Here is a 5964-nt window from a genome sequence, read left to right on the forward strand (position 1 = left end):
CACTTGCTAGACCAATGATAGAGGATACTTGATTTTCAGTTCATATCATTGATGAGTCTGTTTATGAGGCCTGGTCGGATTCCTTGATAAGGGATCCACTGGAAGCTTTGATGTTGTTTGATGAGTATGCAGATAACCCGGAGAACTATGACGCTGTGTTGGATCTGCTTGAAGCTGCGATATATGAGCGTGAACTCATCAACGCTAAAGGAGAGAAGGTAAAATAGCTAGTAAACACTTCTTGCGCTATTGAGGTAAAGGTACCTGAGCGTAAGCCTCTTCCTTCTCATCTTAAATATGCATTTTTAGATGATACTGAGAAGTATCCAGTCATTGTTAGTGCTAAGCTTGATGATAAGCAACTGACCGCTTTGTTTGTTGTTCTTAAGAAAACAGGAAAGCGATGGGTTATTCGTTGGATGATATTCAGGGTATCAGTCTTGATATTTGTATGCACAGGATTGAGCTAGAGGAATATCACAAGCCTTGCAGACAAGGTCAGCGCAGGCTAAATCAGAAGATGCAGGATGTTGTGATGGCTGAGGTAATGAAGCTACTTGATGCAGGTATTATTTATTCTGTTGGTCATTTACAATGGGTGAGTCCAATTCAGGTGGTTCCTAAGAAACGAGGAACTACTGTGGTTAAGAATGATAAAAATGAGTTGATACCTACTAGAGTTGTGACTGGTTGGCGGATGTGCATAGATTATAGACAGCTGAATGCCGCCACGAAGAAAGATCACTTCCCCCTTCCTTTTATTGACCAGATGGTAGAAAGGTTAGCCTCTCGTAAGTTTTTCTGTTATCTAGATGGATACTCAGGGTTCTTTCAGATCCCTATTCATCCGAATGATCAGGAAAAGACTACTTTTATTTGTCCTCAAGGTGTTTTTGCTTATCGTATAATGCCTTTCGGTTTGTGCAATGCCCCTGCTACCTTTCAAAGGTGCATGATTGGGATATTTTCGTAGTATATAAAGTCTATTATGGAGGTCTTTATGGAAGATTTCAGCGTCTATGGGAGTGATTTTGATAACTGTTTATCTAACCTTTATAAAGTGCTACAGCACTGCATTAAGGTTAATCTTATGCTTAACTGGGAGAAGTGTCACTTTATGGTCGACGAGGGAGTTGTCTTGGGACACTTAGTTTCTGATAGGGGCATCGAGGTGGATAAAGCAAAAGTGCAAGTGATTAAGCAATTACCTCCTCCTGTTAATGTTAAAGGAGTGAGGAGTTTCCTTGGACATGCTGGCTTTTATCGCTGGTTCATCAAGGACTTTTCCAAAATTGCTAAACCACTTACACAGTTGTTACTAAAGGATGCCCCATTTGTTTTACTGATGAGTGTCTTTCTGCTTTTAACAGGTTGAAACATGCCTTGATTTCAGCACTGATTATCCAACCTCCTGACTGAGAGCTTCCATTTGAAATAATGTGTGATGCTAGTGATTATGCACTAGTAGCGGTGTTGGGGGTAGTGGAATGACAAAGATTTGAGTGTGATATACTATGCGAGCGAGCCGAACTCTGGATGAGGTTCAAGTGAAGTATACTACTACTGTAAAGGAGTTATTAGTTGTGGTCTATGCGCTGGAGAAATTTCGCTCTTATTTGATAGGTTCGCAAGTTACTATTTTTACGGACCATGCAGCACTGAGACACCTTCTTGCTAAGAAGGAAGCTAAGCCATGATTTCTAAGGTGGATAGTCCTCCTCCAGGAATTTGATATGCAAATCAAAGACAAGACGGGCGCCGCGAATGTAGTAGCTGATCACCTGTCGCGGTTATCGCAGCAGGGGGGAGAGGATCCTTTACCTATTGATGATTCTTTTCCTGATGATTCTCTATTTGCTGTTGCTACTAACACAGGTGTTGATCCATGGTATGCAGATTATGCTAACTACGTTTTAGGTGGTGCGCTGCCACCTAATCTAACATATCAGCAGAAGAAGCGATTCTTTCATGATGTGAAGCGCTATTTCTGGGATGATCCTTATTTATTTAAGGAGTGTGTCGACGGTATTTATAGACCGTGTATTCCGTAGTGGGAGACCAAAGCAATCCTAGAGGAATGTCATTCTTCCTCTTATAGCGGTCACCTCGGTCCGTCGTGAACCGTGGCTAAGGTACTTCAGTCTGGTTTCTTCTGGCCTACTTTGTTTGCAGATGCTAAAGTATTTGTTTCAGCTTTTAATGCTTGCCAGCGTGCGGGAAATATCTCTAAGAGACATGAGATACCTCAAAACGGCATTCTAGAGGTCGAGGTTTTCGATGTCTGGGGCATTGATTCCCAGGGACCCTTTCCGTCTAATAAAGGTAACAGGTATATTTTGGTATCTATAGACCATGTGTCTAAATGGGTAGAGGCTATTGCTTCATCTAACTGTGATGCCAAGACCGTGATTAAATTGTTTAAAAATATTATTTTCCCCCGATTTGGTATCCCTAGGGTCGTTATTAGTGATGGGGGTATGCACTTTAAAGAAAAGAAACATACATTTGTACTGTCTAAAGTCGGTGTCAACATCATAGAGGTTTGGGGTAGCATCCCCAAACGATGTACCCCAAACCAGTGGGCAGGTTGAGGTCTCTAATAGGGAACTAAAGAAGATTTTGGCTAAAGTTGTTTCTAAATCACAGAAGGATTGGAGTCTAAAATTAGATGACACATTATGGGCATATCGGGCTGGCTTTAAAACACCGATTGGTGCATCACCATATCGGTTGGTTTATGGGAAGTCTTGTCATTTACCTGTCGAACTAGAATGCAAGGCTTGGTGGGCTATTCGTGAATTGAATTATGATTCTAAGTTGTGTGGTGAGAATCATTTATTGCAGCTAGATGAGCTAAAAGAGTTTAGGCTAAATACCTAAGACAGTGCGCGCATCTACAAGGAGAAAACAAAGAGGTGGCACGACAAAAGAATCATACCACGCGAATTTCAAGTCGGGCAGAAGGTGCTGTTGTTTAATGCCCGACTGCGTTTGTTTCCTGGTAAGCTGAAGTCCAGGTGGAGCGGCCCCTAAACAGTGACAGCTGTCACCAAGTTTGGGTCTGTTGAGTTAGAGCATCCCGAGGGCCGGAGATTTAAAGTTAATGGCAATCATGTGAAGCATTACTATGGAGCAGATGATTAAGTTTGCAATGTCGAAGTGTTCTACTTCGACCATCTAGATGAGCAAGAAAACTGAAGTCAAAAGGTTGTTCGAGACCTCTTAAACCTTCGCTATCCGGGAGGCAACCCGGGTTGTAATTTATTGTACTTTGCTTAAAACTTTTAGTTATTTTTGTGTGCTTTAGTTTGTAACTTTACGGGCGATAAACTGGAACGTTTGAACTGGTTTCGTTAGTTCTATGGGTTGTTTGTCGCGTTTTTGCAGGTGCTTCAAATGACGCCTAGAAGTTCAGGCCTAAAGAGCTCGATCGAGTACTTTCGTCCATCGATCGAGTATTGCTGCTCTCGATCCCACACCCTGCATATCTGAACTCTCGGTTAAGTGATCTTGTCCCTCGATCGAGCACTTCTGATGCCCCATTTCACTCGATCGAGTACATTACTCCTTCGATCGAGTTCTTTTCCCTTGACTCGCGTGCTGTGATGTTATGGGGCTGTTTACGACCTCCCTTTTTGCTGGCTGGTTTGGGGAGGTCCCTACTTCGCCTTATCTTGTAAGTTTTCGGAAGCTACATTCTTCTTCTAAGTTTGCATTTCGTTTCCCTATTTTTGAGTACAATGAGGGCATTGTACGGTTTGGTTTGGGGAGGTGATATGCATCCATATATGTGTCTGCATATTGTTTTTATTGCATTTCAGTTGCATGTTTATTTTCGCATGCATTGTTTATCTTAATTTCAACAAAATTCAAAAAAATTCAAAAACTCTTATAAAAATTGAAAAAAATTCGAAATAATAAAAAATTCAACGTTTATTTTTGCATATAGGTTGAGTCAGAACGTTATGACTTTTATGCTACACTGAGTCTTTCATCTTTGCCTTGCACATTTTTAACATTTTTAGTGGCAATCATTTGCATAATCTACGAGTTTTTGTTTAAACTCAGCTGAACGAATAGACTTGACTCTAATATTGGCAAACTACATATACATTATAAGATTTAGAGATTGATAGACTGGTGACATTCCCAGTTTCATTTAGGATGTGAGTAGTACTCCTTATAAGACATGTAACATCAAATTGCACGAGCATGACATTCTTTTCTTAGTACCTGTATGCATTCGGGTTTGTGGCGGCGACGCATGTGGAGAGATAACTTACGACCCCTTCTTTGATTTCTACCAATGAACCTCACATAGCCAAATTGGCTTGTTTTGACCCATTATTTGACTATGATCCTATATTTAGCCTACCCTAGTCAAGCTAGTTTAGAAGTTATTTTGGGTATGTTGTGATTATCAATTTGGTATTCCGTCTTGAATTAAGAAGATGAGGTGAATGAGAAAAAAGAAAAGAATGAAATGGAAAAGTTTGAAAGAGAAGAAAATATGGAAAAAAGATGAAAGAAAATTGAAAGAAGGCAAAAAGAAGCGAAGAAAAAGAAGAATCATATAAAGAAGGTTGCCGAATATGACTCCCATGCTATCATTATTTTTCATGGGGAGTCTTTTCACGGTGTGAGTGATGTTTTGCCACGCTGGCACGGTTTTACGTTCTATATATTGAGTAGCGAAAACGGAATGAGTTTACTGTTTGGTTACGGTTGTACTAGCTTGGCTTTACATCCACTTATCCAAATTTGTTTTTCCCCTTCTTACCCAATTAACTCACCTCACACTATATGTAAGTCCTCGGCATGTGTCTTGTTCCTGATTGGTTGAAATGCTTATGTACGGTGGGTAGAAATCAGTTTCATGATTAGTTGTATGTGTTGGAATATGTGTCCTCCGACAATAATGCGATCACGACTGTTGATCATGATGATCACATGTTTAAATCTCATTATAAAGAATACAATTGGGAAGTATTTTTTACTGTCAACTGGTCAACTTATATCGGTAATGATTGGCTGACTAGAGTTTGACATTACTGTCGTGCGACGGTGGTGATCAGTTGACCCCCTAGGTCATACCTATAGGGCAACACTCTTAATTGATCATTTAATTAATCGTATAACGTTACGAGTTAATTAAATTACTTGAAAATTGACCGACGATTTTGGAAGTAAAATTTACGTATCTCATTGAAATTTGATTAAATAAGATGCGGTCTGAGTAATTGAATTGTATCATTACTCAGATGAAATTATTGTTTAAAGAAACAATTAAATTTGAATGAATTACTATAAATACAATTTATTGTGATTTATAATTGGAGAAATATTTTGGTACAAGTAATTATGAATTACTAAGTCAATTTTTGTATATGACGTATTTTTATTAATACGTTGATTTTTAATATGTTAAAAATACATAACAAATTTATGTTACATATGACATGTGACATATTGACAAATTTGACAAAAATAAAATGGGTTCCATTTTATGAGTGTACCGAAATTAAGAGGGGATTAGGCAAAATATTGTGTTGTTTAAATTAGTGGAAAACACAATCATTTGCATTATAGACTAGCCTTGCAACCTAATGCTTATTGTAAAGAACAACACAAGCATGCATTGGCTCCCCAAAATCCCCCCCTTCCACCCGGTTTTTGAGATGGAAAAACCATTATGGTTTTTCATCTTATTTACCTAATAATACACTAAAAATGTAGTTAGTGCAATTCATTCTTTACTCATCCAAAAATAAGAATTCTAGAGAGACAAAAACCTCTATTCTTCTTCACTCCCAAAACCGAAAATATTAAGTGTTTTATAATATTTTTGGGTCATTTTTCTACAAGATTAATATTGTACTAGTAACTATAATATTAATTTTAATTAAGAATAAGCTTTGGGTATAAATCCTTGGGAGAGATCCTACACTTGGGTCTTTGTTCATT

Source organism: Silene latifolia, chromosome Y (assembly GCF_048544455.1).
Source record: "Silene latifolia isolate original U9 population chromosome Y, ASM4854445v1, whole genome shotgun sequence".
NCBI lineage: Eukaryota > Viridiplantae > Streptophyta > Magnoliopsida > Caryophyllales > Caryophyllaceae > Silene > Silene latifolia.